The sequence below is a fragment of the Tupaia chinensis genome, unplaced genomic scaffold (assembly GCF_000334495.1).
Source record: "Tupaia chinensis unplaced genomic scaffold, TupChi_1.0 Scaffold000052_1, whole genome shotgun sequence".
NCBI classification, from domain to species: Eukaryota; Metazoa; Chordata; class Mammalia; order Scandentia; family Tupaiidae; genus Tupaia; species Tupaia belangeri.
The window spans coordinates 3,865,744-3,884,216 of record NW_006159510.1 but is presented as its reverse complement, the minus strand read 5'-3'; the positions used below and the strand labels follow the sequence as shown (position 1 = coordinate 3,884,216).

The 18,473-nt window shown below is 40.7% G+C and overlaps 1 protein-coding gene and 1 non-coding gene across 3 annotated transcripts in view; both read right to left on the bottom strand.

The window, feature by feature from the left end:
- Positions 1-18,473, bottom strand: part of ADARB2 (adenosine deaminase RNA specific B2 (inactive)) — a 567,650-nt gene that overhangs the window by 53,702 nt on the left and 495,475 nt on the right. The gene's annotated exons all lie outside the window — the stretch shown is intronic.
- On the bottom strand, positions 9,955-10,061 carry LOC114009582 (U6 spliceosomal RNA). The gene has a single exon (XR_003550975.1). It is a non-coding gene; the product is annotated as a U6 spliceosomal RNA (small nuclear RNA).

Below are 18,473 nucleotides of genomic sequence, written 5' to 3'. Positions count from 1 at the left end.
GGGGGGGGGGCATGTCCCCAACTTATTTCCATTTAACAGCATCTCAGCCACAGGGGATAATCATGATGCTCAGGCATACTGGGTGCACATGCGTACTGTGACCAGTTGCACAGTGAAGCCACTTCCTTGGCAGAGAAGTAACCACCAAACCCCAGCTTAGCTTGGTCTCATTTCAGGGACTAAGTTTTAGGGACAACATGTTTGCATGGTGCATTTTATACTTCTCAAATCTTACACCCAAAGACAGCATTGCAAATCGACACTAACAATAAAACCAAGCTGACTTTTTGACTTAAAATTGCAAGACTTTCTGCTTTCCCTGAGAGCCCCAGGAGGACAGGAGGGAGGAAGAGGCAGTGACTTGTCCCATCTCATCCAGCATTTCCCACCTCTGCGAGGCCACCAGCCCCTTCCCAGCTCTGCGAGGCGTGTAGGGGCAGGTCCAGTTCTCCCAAAACCGCTACACCATTCCCTTCCTTTCTTGTGTTTTATGTCACTCGGCTGCTATTCCATAGGGCTCAGAACCAGAAACAACACATTTTCATGAATTTGTTTTGATAAGGGAACTGGGCTTCTGTTCATTTCAGAACAAAGACAGGAGCTGATAAACCATTCACACTAAGAATGGGTGTTATACATCACATAATGTACTTCTCACAGGATAATGCTCATTTTGACCACAGTCGAAAGAATCTTGTCAACAAAAAAATGAGACTCTCTGCAAGGACTGAAAGTAAACAGAAAAGAGACTTCAAAAACAACCTCCAACCTTGTGATTTATCTTTGTTTAAGGAGACCCTGGAAGGCCACAAATCAATTTATGCTTTCTTCTGCTCTGATGAATCTGAGTGTGAACGTGTATTTTCTTCTTCACGTACATGCCAGATTCCTTGAGGGCAGGAACCAGAATTTCTAAGAAGTATTAGAAGGAGGGGCTCACCAGAGTCTGTGTAATAGCTCCCTTGGGACTATCTACTCACTGTTGCTAGTTCAGGAATAAATTTTATTTTCCAGGTACTAAAATTGGAAGTCACGAGAGTTGGTGTTGGGACACCCAGTATCCTGGTTATGTATTTTAGCAAACTGTTGTTTGCTAGGTTCTGGATTCCATGCTCTGTGTGGTCTATACACAGAGATCTTTGAACAGTCGATCATACCCTTTTCTGTTGGGTTCTCTGGTAAATATATGTATAGATCTTTCTTTAAAGAGATGATATAAACATGCAGGGCAGGCTAGAGCAGACTTTCCATTTTTAGGAGAATTTACCTCCCCAGGTATTAGCTGCAGTGGGCTAACAATAAGTACTTAATACGTACTTACTCTCTAACTTGACATTTGCCCCCAGGACCTCAGTTCTGAAGTCTCACTGACATCTGTCCTCTACTGCTCCCCACACAGTCTGGATCAGTCTTTGTAATCAAAAGAAGGAGCAGAGGGAACAGTGAGGAATGGAGCAAACAGAATGTGGAGGCAAATGTTCAGTTTTGGCTACAGCAAATATGTTGGGTGAGGCTCCTTCCTAGCAGGTGGCCAGGCTGCAGCTTTCCTGCTTCAGAGAGTGCTGGCATTTTCTTCCCATGCATGGCCCACATCCTACCTGCTGACATCGCTTTCCTGGCTTCTCCTCATGTCTATGCCCTGAAAAACATTGGGGGTCCTGGTCCTGTCGTCTATACATGGAGGCCAGGACAGACAAATCCTGGTGGGATTTGACTGCTTGGTCACGTCAGGAAATGACCGGATACTTCTTTTCCTACATTTGGTCACTAGCTCAGCAGCCTTTTAATAAAAGTAAAAATAGAATGCAATCAAGGCACTTTGTGGAAAAGTTTAAAAGCAGTTGCAAATACCACGCTTTCCTTGGCTCTGGCATCCTTGTCCTTCAGCCATTTGCTAGGTGGACTGCCTCACAGCTAGGGGGTTCTGGGGGTGGAAGTAATGACCATTCATTGGAAGGATCTGGAGCTACAGGGAGTAAGGGCAGGCCAGCTGCTCACTCAGCAGACCAGGCTGCCCAGGAGCTGTTTTCCAGTTCAGACAGTTAGACTGACACGTGGATTATGGTGAAACAGTCGATGAGGAAGACATTTTGATAGAGAGATCCTCTTGTGAACTTCAGCTACATTAAAACAGGTATTTAGAATAATAAAAAAATAACATTTATGATTATTTCTTAGACTGTGCCATCATTCAGATATCTGGTGCACACATAGCCCAGTTTAGAAACAGATAGCTCTTTAAGAATAGGTGCTGTTGCTCTTAAGACTCTGGCCTGATTCTCTTCTTTGATTTTGTAGAAATTAGAGCTGTAGAAAAAAGAAACTGCTCTCCCTTCACCCCTCATTAATTCTCAACTCCACTTGACTCCAGGCTCAACCATATTCAGTACAATTATGTGGCTCAAGAAATGTATTACCGGCTTATTCACTTTTCATTAATCCCACCCTCATTTGCTAGTATCATACTTAGTAACTTAGGAGGTACAAAGATACTTCAGACTTGGTCCTATCCTTCAATGTACATTTAGGAAGGCGATGCAGAGATGAAAATGTCTACAAAGTGAGATATTGTGTGATAAATATCACTTAAGTGTTACACACAGAGTGTGTGTGTGTGTGTGTGTGTGTGTGTGTGTGTGCGTGTGTGACAGAGTGCTAGCTTTAACTATGGGAAACTACTGGAAAAAATGTTGTGTATAAGCCTGTGGGGTGGAAGGAGGCATTCTATGTAAAGTGGAAATAGTGACCAAAGGAAAAGATGGGGGGAAGCATAGGCATGTTTTGGGGGATAATGCAAAGCTATTTTAGTACCAGTGGGAGATTTATATGGAAAAATAATGGGGTTAAGCTTAAGAGCAGTTGGAAATTAATTCCAGAGGGTCTCGAATGCCACCCTGAAGATATTAAGTCTTATTTAGTAGACAATGGGGAGTTGTTGAAGAATTTTTAGAGCAGAGCAGCATATAGTTTGCAAGTGAGTGCTGTGTTGATGGATTCCACAAGAGGAATGAGAAGGCTGGGTGCCAGCTGGGATGCTACTGCAGTGGTTTAGCTTCTGGACTTTGTATAATGAGTACTTAGGAAATACCAATAGAGTAGGCAACAGGGGGAGGGACTCAGACGGGGTTATGAGGAATGATTCAGGGACTGATTGGTGACTCCGTGGTAACATAATGCTCTGCGATGCTGGACCTATATGGGAAGGTTCTGGGTTCACATCCTGAGGCCTCCTGGTGTACCATAGGTGGGTGTGCCTTCATGTGAACCTGACTGGCTGGGACTAGGGGTGGGTTGCAGCGTAAGGACTCTGTTGGGAGTGCCTCTCTCTGTCTCTGTCTCTTTATCTCATGGAAGAAATATATAAAGAAACTTAAAAATAAGGAAACGAATCAATGGGGTTTGGAAGTTAAAGTAGTAGACAAGGAAGAGGAAGAAGTCAAAATAAGCATTCAAATATTACATATTAAAAAATGAAAACCAGGGGCCAGCAGGTGCTATGGTTATGGTGCTGGACTCCCACATAGCCAACTGCAATTCAAGTCCTAGACTGGATGGCTTGAAACTCACACCAGGTGCATGTACATGTGTGCCCAAAGCTCTGAGAGGAGAATGGAGAAGGGACTGTAGCATGGGGGGCTGACTTCTCATTTTCCTTTTCTCTATCTCTTTCTCCAGTGAGTGTATCATCTTATGGCGAAAACCTTAAAAGATAAAAAGATACCTAGGAGTGAAATTGCTGGATCATATGGTAGTTCTATTTGTAGGTCTTTGAAGAACCTCCATATTGTTCTCCACAGTATCCTCAACTGGACTGGTGTGAAGTGTATTCATGTTGGGTAAATCCAATTTACAAGCTAAGTGATGTATAGTGGTTAAATGTATAAAATAAATCAAAATAGGGGTCAGCAGTTGGCATAATGGCTATGTCGCTAGACTCCCATGTAGTCGACCATGGTTTGAGTCCCGGACCCAGTGGCTTAAACTCACACCGGGCGGGTGTAAGTGCATTCCCAAGATCCCAAGAGTATAATGGAGGAGAAGGAATTGCAGTGTGGCCATCCCTCCTTGAGGGTGACATCTCGCTTTCTGTCTTTCAGTATCTCACCATCTTTCTGGAGAGTGCATGTGCCCTATAGCAAAAGTCTCTCCAAAATAAAAATCAAAATAAATTAAAAAAATAAAAATAAAATAAACTATTGTCTTATGAAGAACAGTGAAATTCAGGGTTGGCAGTCTTAGTTTGGGGGAAAGAAGAGGAGGGATGGTTGAAGCTTAGGGGGAGGGGTGACTTGATGACATTAGCCAATTTTATCAGTTGAAAAACAGCTCAGGAGCAATTGAAAAATATAACCAAAAATGTATTAAAATTAATTATTTAGCATTTAAACAATTATTTTCCCTATAGGGAACATATGCTCACTAGAGAGAGACAGAGGGAAAAGGAGAAATCATCCCCCAAAAGGATAGCTACACTGCAATACATTTTCTTCCATTCTCCTTTTGGAATTTTGGGTGCACATGCACATGTGCTCAGTGTGATTTTCAAACTGCTGGGTCTAGGACTTGAACAGTGGCTGGCCGTGTGGCAGTCCAGTGCCTTAACTACCATGCCACCTGCTGGCCCCCAAATAAATTTTTCTTCATTCTGTGTCACAAGATTTCAGTGCGGTGACACAAAATTATCACAGTGGTGGCCATAAGTTCCACAGTGTTTCAGTACTTACACACCATCAAAGATCACTCTTATTACAGTGGAGGAAATGATCGTTCTGGTCTTATGACCATCTGTCTGCATGTATGAATTTATGGTATTCTAGGCAGTATAGATGGATAGAAGCAGCCTATTACTACACATAAATTTATCACATTCTGCTTCTCTTGGCATTTTGGATATCCTTGATTCTTGGGACAGGAGGTGGGGAGGGTGGTTAAGAATGGTCATTGCAAAGAGGCCTCAAAGGCATATATATTCCAAATTATGCTTACAAATCTAATAAATACTTTGTATAAATTATGTCTTAGGTCAGGCTACCTAGAAGCAGAGGCTGAGTCAGGGGACATTGTTAGGTAGTTATTTATTGAGAGTCAGGCATACAGGCTAAAGCAGAGGAAGGAGGTAGGTAAAAAGATTTCACTGAAGGCCAGTCTCAGGCTGACCTGATAGAAAACTATGGACTATGAAGGACCCCATGGAGTTGTCCTACCTTTTGGCAAGGGTATCAAGACTTTGTGCTATGTGTCACTTTGTCATTAACTGTGAGAACTTCTAGATGTGCTAGCGTCCATTGGCCAAGGGCCATTCTCGGAAGGTTGCACCTGTGAACTACTCCCCACTAGCTGAAGAGGTGACACAAGCCAGCAAAGGGGATGGGATCGGTACCAATTTCAGATGATACTGCTGTAGCCAACCAGAGGCAAATGTGTGTAGAAACATCACTCAGTACAAAATAGATGTTTCTTTTCTCTTAACGTGGCTTTTGAGAGTAAAACTATTATCCTGAGGGACAACATGAGAAATATCCATAGGAAATATAGACATACTGATTTCTAAAAATATAGAAAAAGTGATTAGAGTTTTTTATACCCCTCCACCAAGCCCAGATAATTTTTTAGAATTCAACTGAACCTGTAAGTAGCAAATGGTTTCAAGGCTATTCACAGTGTTCTGGTGATTATAAAGGTAAAAAACCCTTCACGTTATTGTTATTATGAAGTACATATATTATTAATAAGTCCACCTGACTCAGACATTACAAGATAGAAAGCTGCAGAGGGCTCCTAGTTAGGAATATTGTAAAAATTCTAAATAAATTACTAACCATCATGTAAGAGAGAAAAACAATAGTAAAACACATTATTTGATAGTGGTTTTATTCCAGAAAAGTGAAATGAATTATATAAAAAATTAAAATGTAACACCAAAATATGATCATAGTCACAGACACTGAGAAGGTATCTGATAAAATTCAACAATAACTTTTTACAAAAAATTCTGTAAGTAGAGGGGCCAGCAGGTGGCATGGGGGTTAAGGCACTGATTCCACAAGGACCACTCTGCCGTTAGAGTATTGGACCGACAGCCTGAAAAACATACCAGGCACATGTCCATGTGTGCCCTAAATCCTAAAATCCAGAGACAAGAATGGAGGAGAAAGGATTGCAGCATGGCCATTCTCTGCGTGAGGATGGGGTGAGGGGGTGATTTCTCACTCTCCCTCTGTCTGTCTTTGTCTCTCTTTATCTTCCTCCAGTGAGTGCATGTGCCCTATGGCAAAACCCTGAAAACAAAAACCAAAAAATGCAAAACAAAATGACAACAACAACAAAAAACCCCCCAAACTCAATAAAGTAGAATAGAGGAAATTTTTTCTTTTACCCTATGTGATTTTTACACACACACACACACACACACACACACACACACAATCATACTTGATGAGGAAGCATTGGAGATATTTCTACTATCACTCAGAAATATAGCAAGAATACCCCCTAAGTCCCAATTATTTACACCTGCTAAAGCTATTAGCCAACGTAACACGAGAAAGAAATTAGAAGTGTAGAAATTGGAAAGGAGCAGGTAACACAAGCACTATCTGAATGTGCTATGATTGTGGAAACCTCAAGAGAATCTATTTGAAATACTGCTAGAAACAGTAAGAGAGTTCAATAAGGTGATAGAGTACAAAGTTAATATACAGAAATCAATAGCTTTCATATATACACACAACAACTAGAGGGAAACTATAAAAGAAAAATGAATCCATTTATAACAACAAACAAGATAATAGGAATAAGTTGAACAAGAAATGAGCAAGAACTGCACCAAATAAAACTTCAAAACCCTATCTAAGGACACTAACAAAATGTGAACAAACAGAAAGACGTGCTGCATTCTTGGAATTTTAGAAACATCTGACATCATGAATTCTCTCTAAATTGATTTATAAAGTTGATATGACTCCAATAGAAACCACAATAGTGCTGTCTTGGACCAAGGCAGCTGGTTCAAAAGTGTATCTTTGTTTTGTTTTATTGTTTACTTTTGAGCCAGGCAATCTCATTTTAAAGGGAAACCCAGAAAATTCTGAATAAAGAGGACTAACGCTGGGAGACAGACCTAGTAATAAGTAGGTTGTAAAGGCTCAGTAACAAATAAGACATTTATGGGAAACAGAAGTGGATTATTATCTGTTGATGATAATGTGTATATTACACTCATCTGGACTAGTGTGTGGTATATTCCTGCTGGGTAAATTCATTTACTAAGTGATGCATAGTGATTGAATGTATAAAATAAATTTAATAAATAAGAAAAAAGTAAAAAACACATAATAAAAAAGTACCACAAACTGGGTGGTTTCAAACAAGCAAACAAATGAAACAAACAAAAAATCATTGTGGTAAGGATGCATGAAATGAGACATGTAGAACACACTAGAGAGTCCAGAAATGAGTTCAAACACATTTAGGAATTTAGTGCAAATCAAAACTACAGTGAAGGATCACCTAACCCCAGTCAGAATGGCTAAGGTAAAAAAAACAAAACAAAAAAGAACAAGAATGGTGAGATTGCAGAGAAAATGAAATCCTTGAGCATTATTGGTGAGAATGTAAATTAGTCCAGCCACTGAGAAGAACAGTATGGAAGTTTCTCAAAAATCTAAAAATAGAACTTCCCATGAGCCCATAATCCCACTATTAGGTATTTTTCTGAAAGGCAGGAAATCATTCAGTAGGAGAAACATTTGCTCTTCTGTGTTTATAGCATAATTCTTCACAATAAGTAAATTGTGAAATTAAACTAAGTGCTCCAAAATCAATGAATGAATTAAGAAAATGTGGCACATACACACTATGGAATACATCTCAGCCATAAAGAACAATACCCCATCATTTGACATGAAGTGGAAAAACTTAGAAGATATGTTAAATGAAACAAGGTAACATAAGCACTATCTGAATGTGAAGGCTAGGAAGACAAATATAGTATGTCCCCACTTAACATACACCAAATGTCCTCACTCTATGGTGGAAACTGAGGACTTAATGGCATAGATATTGAGAGGGTTATGATAGATACTAGAAGTTGCAAGGGGGGAGGTTTTGGAGAAAATGATGAACAAACATAAGAAGGTATGTAAACAAGAGGGATGGGTTATGAAATGACATACTACTGCAGAGTAAAAAATGTCATTGACAATTCAACACATATTTCCAAAAGAAAGAAAGAACCCACAAAAACTAGCAGAACCATTATCAAGAGTGCACAACATAATCTAATGTTCAGTGAAGAAGATGAATATTTCTGTTTATATCCATGATTTGATAATTATGCACTGTATTCATGCTGTGAAAAACTGTACTGTACCCTGCACACAAAAATAGTAAGTACAATTTTAAAAAAGAATAAAGGAAATAGTAACTTAAATCACTGAGGCTGGGGCTAGCAGGTGGTATGGTGGTTATGGTGCTGGACTCCACATGGCTAATTATGGTTTGATTTCTAGACCTGGTGGCTTGCTTTCTCACTTTCTTTCTCTCTGTCACTCTCTAGTCAAATTAAAAGTAAATAAATAAAATAAATAAATAATTATAAAAATAATCACTGAGGCAAAAAGAGAATATTCAATTAATGGTATCTGACAACTCAAGAGTCACCTGAGAAATTAAATTGCATCTTTGTCTTACTTCATACACTGAGAAAAATTCCAAATGGATCAAGATTAACATGTGAAAAAATGAAGATCTGTATATAAATGTTTATAGAAGCTTTATTCGTAATTGCCAAAACAGAAAGCAATCAAGATGTTCTTCACTGGGTGAGCTGATAATTAAACTATGATGTATCCAGACAATGGAATTCAGTGCTAAAGGAAAAAACAAAACAAAAACAAAACAAAAAACCAAAAAAACACACCACCAGGCCTTGAAAACACATGGCGGAAACCTTAAATGTGTATTTCTTTTTCTTTTTTTTTTTTTTTTCGGAGATATTTTTTGCTGTAGAGTACATGCACTTGCCAGAGAGATAGAGACAGAGAAACAGAAAGTAAGAAATCACCCACCCCCCACCCCCCAGGCAGGTAGTAGTACAAATGGATTAAGACCAGAATTGTTGCAGGAAAAGAGAAGTTGCTGCTGTAACGAATACCTAAGAACGTGGGGGCATCTTTGGGACTGGGTAATGGATATGGACTGGACAGTTCTGAAGTGAATGCTAGAAAAAGCCTGCATTGCTCTGAGCAGTGTTAAGGGTGGTTCTGGGGAGGGCGCAGAAAAGCAGAGCTGAAGAAATCACTTCAGTGTGGTGAACTGAATGGTAGAAATACAGGCAGGGAAGGCTATTCTGATGGAAATGAGAAATGGCCTTTCTTGTTACTAAGCGGCAAACAACTTGGCTGAATAGTGTTCATTTCTGACTGCTTTGTGGAAGGTAGAGTTTCAGAGTGATGAACTAGGATATCTGGTGGAAAATTACCAAGCAGCATATTTAGGTTGCTGCATTGCTTCTCTCTCCTTTTTTAATTGCTAGAGGGTGTATGCGTTCATCAGAGAGAGAAAGGGGACGAGAGAGAGGAGAGAGAGAGCGAGAACAAGTGAGAGAGAGAGAGAGAGAGAGAGAGTTAAAGTCATATGCATAGCATTTTTTTGTGTAATTAGGAAACAAACAAAACAAACTTGATTTTTTTTTCTCTTACTGATCATTGAAAACATTTTTATTCCTTCAAATTCATTTTGTTAAGCTGTTCCTTCTGGTCAGTTGGCGTTGGTCTTTCCCTTCTCACCTTCCACTCTCTTTCTCTCTCCTCTTTCATTCCCCATTCCCCCCCACCTTTTCTTCTTTCCTACATTCCTCCTTTCTTTACTGATTTTTTTTTTCTTCATAGTACAAATGATGGCTACTTTTTTTTTTTTTTTTTTATATTTGGGGCCTCTCCTTTTTTTTTTTTTTAATATATGGAGCGCTTCACGAATTTGCATGTCATCCTTGCGCAAGGGCCACGCTAATCTTCTCTGTATCGTTCCAGTTTTAGTATATGTGCTGCCGAAGTGAGCACTGATGGCTACCTTTTATTGAGTATTTTCTGCAAATTGGGCTCTGTAACTTATACTAGGCAGAAACTAATCGGCTCACAGTTCTCAAGTCTAGGACATCTGATATCTAGAGAACAATATTTAGAGGGCCTTCTTAATGTATCATAATATGGCAGAAGGCATCTTGTGATAGTAAGTTCTTTTTTTTTTATTGTAGTAAGAGCATATAACATGAGATATACCCATTTAACAGATTTACAAGTGCACGGTGTACAGTGCAATATAGTTAACTGTCAGCACAACAGTGTACAGCCAACCTCTGGAGCTTATTCATATTTAGTTCCATAACCAAAACTTTATCCCTGCTGAATGCCAACTCCCCATTCCCACCTCTTCCCATCTCCTGGCAAGCACTGTTCTGCTCTTTGCTCTTATGTTTCACAATTTTAGATTCCATGAATGAGTGGAATCTTAAAGGACTTGTCCTCTTGTGACTGACTTATTTCACTTAGCATAAGTCATGTGTGGCTTAATGAGATACACTCAATAACTGTGTTGGAAGGTACACCTTGTTGTATGAACATCACAGAGTGCACTTTCTTTTGTTTGGAGAAGTTTTTACTATAGGGCACATGCGCTTTGAAGAAAGAGAGAGATGAAGAAACAGAAAATGAGAAATCATCCCCCCCATGGGCGATGGCCATGCTGCAATCCCTTCTCCTCCATTCTCCTCTCAGGATCTTGGGCACACATGCACACTTACCCAGTATGAGTTTAAGCCACCGGGTCTGGGACTCAAACCACGGTTGACTACGCGGGAGTCCAGTGACATAGCTATTATGCCAATTGCTGGTCCCCACACAGAGTGCACTTTCACAAACCTAGATGGCACAGCCCATTACACACCTAGGTTACATGGATAGCCTATTACAGTCTTAAGGTACCACCATTGTATATGGAGTCTTTTAGGGACTGTAACATCATTAATGTGTTGACCATATCCTCAAGTTTTTTCTGTGCTGTAGAGTAAGGCAGAATGAACTTTTTAAAAGATAGAATAATATTTCTATGTACAAACAATATTTTCTTTATCCACACATCTGTTGAAATTCATTTAGATTGTTTCTGCATTTTGGTTGTTGTGAATAACTACAATAAAAATGGGAAGTTCCTCTGTTTCCTTAGCTAATAACCACTTTGACACAAACTGAACTCACAAATTAAAATAACTATATTTATTCTGTAGTCAAACACTTTGGATTTGGCTTAAGAATAAAGCTCTCTAGGAACCAGCAGTTGGCGTAATGGCTATGTTGCTGGACTTCCATGTAGTAGGCTGCGGTTTGAGTCCCAGACCCAGTGGCTTAAACTCATGCTGGGTGTGTGTGCGTGTGTGCCCAAGATCCCAAGAGGAGAATGGAGGAGAAGGGATTGTGGTATGGCCATCCCCCTGGGAATGATTTCCCGCTTTCTGTCTTTCTGGTGAGCGCACATGTCCTATAGCAAAAACTGCTCCAAAAAAATGCCCAAGAATAAATTCCTCTTGTTGGAGCCAGTAGCTAGCATAATGGTTATGTCACTGGACTCATACATGGCTGACCATGGTTCGAGTCCTGGATTCAGTGACTTGAGACTCATGCACAGGTGCCCAAAATCCCAGGAGGAGAATGGAGGAGATGGAATTGTGGCATGGGCATCTACCTGGACTGAAGTGATTTTTCACTTTCTCTCTTACTGTCTCTCTCCTTTCCAGCAAGCACATATACCCTATAGCAAGAAAAATCTTAAAAACAAAATAAAACAAAACTTCTGTTATTCCCTTGCCTCATTTCCTGGGCTATACCTGCCATCCTGCCATCCTCGGGGGAAACTGAGGGAGGAAAGTGAACAGCAAGTCTTATTTCACTTTGGGTTACTATAACAAAAATACTACAGACTGGGTAATATATACTGGGCAGAAACTAACTGACTCACAGTTCTGAAGACTAGTATATCTGGTATCAAGGGACCGATAGCCAACGAGGTCCTCTTGATGCATCCTAACATGGCAGAAGGCATTGTGTGGGAGAAGAGGGGGGGAGGGAGAGAGAGAGAGGGAGAGAGAGAGAGAGAGAGAGAGAGAGAGCAAGAGAGAATGAAAACCCAGTCCAGAGACAATGGCATTAGTTCATTCATGAGGGCAGAACTCTCATGATCTAAACATCTCTTAAAGGTCCCACTTTCCATCATCATGGTAATTAACTTTCAACATGAGTTTTAGAGGAGACATTCAGATCATAGCACAGCATAAATTTCTTACTTGACTGATTTAGATATGATGGACATAGGCCTTTTCTGAGACTGATAAATACTTAAGGTGATTTTTGTCCTTTGTAGAGCATTTTTGTGGGTGTTTTAGAGGATATCCATGCTCCCTAATCTCCTCCACCCTGAGGTTTACACCTGCAGTTGCCTCTGATGCAGGTGATACGTTTCTAGGGCTGACCTCTTGCATTGGTATCTCCTGTCCCAGAATGGATCTATCCAGTCCTTTAATGACATCATCTGACTCCCATCTCTCTTTCCATTAGGGAAAGTACTTTCAGGATAGAAAAGGTTTTCAGGATGGCTTGCTGTCCAGTTGGCCTAATCTATTTCAGGGAACTTCCAAGATAGTAGACGATGTGGTTTGAATGATGGTGTCCCCTCTAAAATTCATGTTGAAACTTAATCCTTAATGCAACGGTATCAAGAAGTGTGGACTTTGGGAGATGATTAGGTCATGAGGGATCTGCCTTCATGAATGGATTAGTACTCTTATTCAAGAGATAGGAAGAGATAACTTAGCCCTTTTCCCCTTCTATACCTCCTGCCATGTAAGGATATAACGTTTTTATCCTTTAGGACACAACAGAGCACTGTCTTGGAAGCACAATAGCCTCTGGCAGACACCAAACCTTCCAGCACCTCGACTAGATTTTCCAGCCTTTAGAACTGTGAGAAATAATATTCTGTCATTTATAAATTATCCACTTTTAGGACTTTGGTTGGGAAGTACAAATGGACTAAAATGGTGGACATCTCCCCAGGACACCATCCCATTCCCAGCTCTAGGCAATCTCTCAAAAGGTATTTTCATTTATTTAAGTGGGACCAAATAATTCTTAGCTTGCTTCAACTCTTTGAGTAGAAGTTTCATAATACTATATCTCATTTTGGACAAACATGATGATCAAACTTCTCAGATTAAAGATGAAGAAAAAACTATACCAACCAGCATCAAGGCAATAAATCTAAAAGTTATAGAAATTAATGACAGAAAGTGTGTTTCATGCAACCCATGTTATTGCCCCCAGGATGTTACATATGGTTAATTTTGACTCCTTATTTTCTAGCAATTATCCAGCAAGTTTAGTGACTCAAATAATTAGGTTTCCACAACTTCTCTTGAGGAAGACTCTTATATAATCTCCTAGCTCTTAGTGTTAGGAAACCTTACTCAATATTCAGCCTAAATGAGCTTCTGTATAATTTCATTCCATTACTTATATTTTAGCTTTAGAATCTCCAGCCTTGGGACCAGTAGTTAGCATAATGGCTATGTCGCTGGACTCCCATGTACTTCATCATGGTTCGAGTCCCAGACCTGGCGGCTTAAACTCATGCTGGGTGCGTGTGCGTGTGTGCCCAAGATCCCGAGAGGAGAATGGAGGAGAATGGATTGCAGAGTGGCCATCCTCCCTGGGGGATGATTTCTTGCTTTCTGTCTCTCTGTCTCTCTCTGTCTTTCTGGTGAGTGCATGCACCCTATAGCAAAAACCTCTCCAATAAAAAAAAAAAAAAAAGAAAAAAAAGAAAAAAAAAGAATCTTCAGCCTCTTGTATTAGGGTGTAGGAAAATTCATAATGGATTTTTGCAGAGAAAACATGACTTTTTTGACAACCCAATAGTTTGTATTCTGTGAATATATGCAGAGAATATCATGATCTGCCTATAATTTCATTTCCAGCCATCATTTCGTCAAAGTCTATGATTTTATTTGCAATCTTTTCCTGCAAGGCAGCTCCTTTCTCTTCTTAAGTTTTTGTTTCCATTTCCTAAATTCCCTCTAATTAGTCAGAAATCAGGTAGATGTAAAAATGCCTGACTCAGGCATGTCTAGTCTGTTAGGGGCATGACAAAACTAAGATGGAAAGAAACAGTTTTACTTTTGACAGGGGAGATGTTTCTTTCACAAGGGTTTTGATTTATAATTATCTCCAGGATTCAGAAGGCATCAGTGTCCCCTGGGCTTTTATTCTCTAAATTTTGCAAATGCATTGATTTTAGGAAGAAACGGTCACAAGTGAATGACAGTACACGTGTGAAGGATAACAAGATACTGGTAGGCATAATCTTCTGGGCTCCAGAAACAGGCCAAGTTTCTGCTACATACTTCAGACTTTGGTCAAGTGAATTGAACTGTCTGTGTTCAGTGTCTTGAGAATGTTTTTTGAGGATTAAAGAAAATCATGTAAAGTTTTTAACATGTGCCTGATATGCAGAAGGTATGGTGAGACTTAGTGGTTAGGATGCTTAGGCTCTGTGGTTAGGATATGGGGAGATACGATGCCTGGCAGGCAGCCTCCTTGTATGGAGGACAGTACCAGCATCCTCTGCCTTCCCCCGTGACTTCTCCCTGACAGAGGATGATGAGCAGTGCCTGGCCCACCGCATTGCCTTCACCTGCACTGAAGGAATCACTTCCACGTAAAAGACAGCAGGGAAGTTGTTGGTCTTTCTTCCTCAAACTCGTCCAGTGATTCTTGGTTACTGTTAAAAACACAACGCTAGGGTAGCATAGTGGTTAAGCCCAGTGTGTGGGGATCTGGATCCCACCTGACTATTATTCCGATCCTGGCCCTAGAGTTTTGAAAAATATACCAGGCATGTGTGCATGTCCCAAATCTTGGTGGGAAGGAGAAATAGAGGAAAAATGACTGTGGCATGATCATGCCCCTTGGGAGGTGCTTTTCCTCTTTTTCTCTCCCCTTCCCTTTCTCCCTGGTGAGGACATATGCTTTCTGGAAAATGAAAAATAAAAATACATAGAGTAATGACAGCCTTCTCCCAACATAAAACCCCCATGTTACTCTCTTGGGCAGAGTCTGAAAATCTGTCATTCAACATTTCCAGGTTATTCTTCCTGGAATATCTATGAAGAAGCCCCACTCTGTGCATATCCCAGATACTGTAGTATCTGTTTCTATACCAGTATTTCAAAGGATGCAGGCAACTTATTAGTGAGTGCTAAAAGCTGACGCCATCTACACTTGTGAAAGAGCTATGAAAGCCAGGGTTTCCAAACTTCAATTGTTATTTTATTCTACTCAGTTTTTATTCTAAGTAATAAGCACAGCAATCACATATTCATTAATTTCTTTAAAAAAATATGTGCCCAGAAAGCAAGCTCAGCCCCTTCTTTTGGTTGCTGAGACTATCAATCAGTGTGAGCATCACCAGCAACCCCAGTAAGGGAAGAGATGGCTAAAAGCTGTGAGATTTTAATGGGGCCAAAATATGATGGCACACTCACTTGGATTTGGGAATGCTAAGACTGGGTCATTCTGCTATGTAACATTATTCATTCTTTTCCCTTCCAGAATGACTTGGACTCACTTTGGTACACACTCATCCATCCGAATCCCTGACAGGAAATAGTCCCAGTCATGTAACGTTTGTTCTCCTTGAATCAAGCTGACACTCGCCCCGTCTCCTGGGTTAGGCACATGAAGTCTAGGTCTACGCGTTGATCATATGTGCTGGGAGGAGAAAGGGATATGTTATCTTCTTGGGAATGTGGAGCCCCCATATGCCCCAAAGAGGTCAGCCAGTGGGTGGAATGAGACGGAGACATCAGTTGGTCAGCCCCCTCTGCTGTCTATGCCATGGGACCAAACTTCCCCAATCTCCATGTTAGAGGTGAATGCGGGATGAGGCTTAGGAGAGCTCATGGTTATTCTGTGGATTTTTAGTGGGACTCTGAGTGACTGTACAACATGTGCATGTTTCTGTGATACTGAGAACCCATTAGAGGGCAGAACAAGGTGGGACCTGACACAGGTCATATGCCTGCTAGCAAACAAGCTGACACTCATGTGTTAACCATAAGACTTCATCTACATGACTACATTGCATCTGTCACACTTTTCTCACTAAATTACATAGTCTCTTCCGAATTTAACTTCTATGGATTAGGGATTAGGTAGACCCAACCTTATTTCCTGCCACTGTAGGTTTCTCTACACATTTCCCATCACAGCTAATCACTCATGGTTACTGCTCAATAGTGTAACTCAGTAACTAAGAGACTTGAGGCTTGGTGAGATATGAGCAGGTTCTGCCGATGTGTGTGTGTAACTATCAGCTGGTTTATTGCATATCTAGTTCCAACCCCTTGTCCTCCACCTGGTTCTCTTGTAGAGAACAAAGAGTGAAATTTTCCCTTTCCAACTTCCTTGTGGCAGAGTTAGCTAGTGATAAAATTCTGACTACCAAGCTCTGCCCTGAAGGGGACTGGGAGTAGGGTTTGCACAGCTTGGGATGGGGTGAGAGAAAAGTCAGAGTTGTAGATGCTGGAACCAAGGGCCTGAACCCAGCCTGCCATCACTGCGCAGCTGGCTGGTTATGTGAGACGAATAAAAAGGGATATGCTGAAGACATCACTACTCAGCTATCTCATCTCCTGTAGTCAGATGCTTCCTAATTGATAGAACGTCAAAATGTGCAGAATTGAACAAAGTGAGAGGTGTGGCTTATGAGGAGGTTCTTAGTTATGTCCCTAAACACCAGCATAGTGAAGCGTTTCACTGGATATGAATATGATAATTTCACGTTCAGTAAATATATTCAGTGCCCTTATCCTACCCCCAGAAAAAAAAGCAGAACGACAATGGACTCTTGGCAATTAACACAATGAAAAATCTATTTATCTCCCCATTTGGATTGGGCTGAGCACACTCTTTGCCCCATTAGTCACTCATTCTTTTATATCAAAGGAACAAATATGAAACACCTGGTCTGATCGATGAGCAGTCTTTTCTTTCTCTCACAGAGGATGACTGACAAGGTCTTCTCATTGGCGCTAAAACCAGAAATAATGAGAGCGTGAAGCCAGGGCTCATAAATAATTCATGGGCTAAATATTGTAAGCGACGGTGCTTTCCTTTGTAAGCAACCACTTGAAATTCTCATTTTCCTTCTCTACTCTGGTTCTCTACTTCTAAGAAGATGGATATGGGATCATGTTTGAAACAGTTAAAGGGGAACTTGCTTAAGCCCTGTCAGCTCCTCTCCCTCCGACTTGCACCCTCTCTGTCGACCTCCTAACACTTTCTACTCTCTCAAACGAAGTGTGTGAGTTACTTTCGGCTCCAGTGGCCAGTGGACATTTGGTTAGGTGGGGCAGTCTTCCTTGGCTCACAGCCCAGTGATGTAGGTCTGTACTGGTTTAGGCCCAGGTGCCCCCATAACCCATCGCTATTACTTCATTCTCCCCCAGTCTTCATGCCTTCTCTACTGATCTTGTCTACTACTGGCTCACCCTTGCAGCTGATCACCACCAGGAACCTGAAGCTGAGACTCCTTTACCCCATTAAGAGCTGCACTTCAGCCAGAGGTCCCACTTCATTCTTCTTCATCATTAGCTCTTAGGGATTTCTGACTCCCTGTTCCCCAGCTTGCAGAGTATGACTCTGTACCTGCATCCTTCTTTTAGGACATTCAGATGGTGAAAATCCCTTTCCCAAGTCTCTGCTGGGACTGGCTCCCGGGCTCTCATTCATGAAAGTAGATGCAGGCATACACAGTGCAGGTGTGCAGAGACAAGATACATGGAGTAGAGAGGAAACTTGTAGTTTTTGTTGTAAAGACATATCTCAGTTTGCAGTGTTAAGGAAGAGAGTCTGTGTTCCAACATGCAGGTGTCTAGAACACATTTTTTACCCCTCCATTATGCACTAGAGAGCAGTCCTTTCTCTTTTTTTTTTTAAACAATTATTTCTTCTTCTTATTATTTAACTTGATCAGAGAGAAAGAGAGAGAGAAAGAAGGAATGTGAGAAGGGAAGTTCTTGAAAATTTAAATATAGGTTCAACTGGGTATGAAAGGACTATAAACCATGACCACAAGTGCACATATTTAAAAGTCCATGAATGCTTCAAAGAGTTACAGCTTTATTCAGTTTCACTTTTGTTCATTAATTAGCTTGAGCTCTTCAGAATATTTTTATTTTATCTCCAACCACACAATGGGGGGCCCAGTCAATGATAATTAATTTCTCCTGCTAACAAATGTACAGTGATGTTCTAAGTTTCATTCTTCCATTTCTCTCTCCCTTTCCTCCCTTTCTTTTTCTTTCTTCCTTCCTTCCTTCCTTCCTTCCTTCCTTCCTTCCTTCCTTCCTTCCTTCCTTCCTT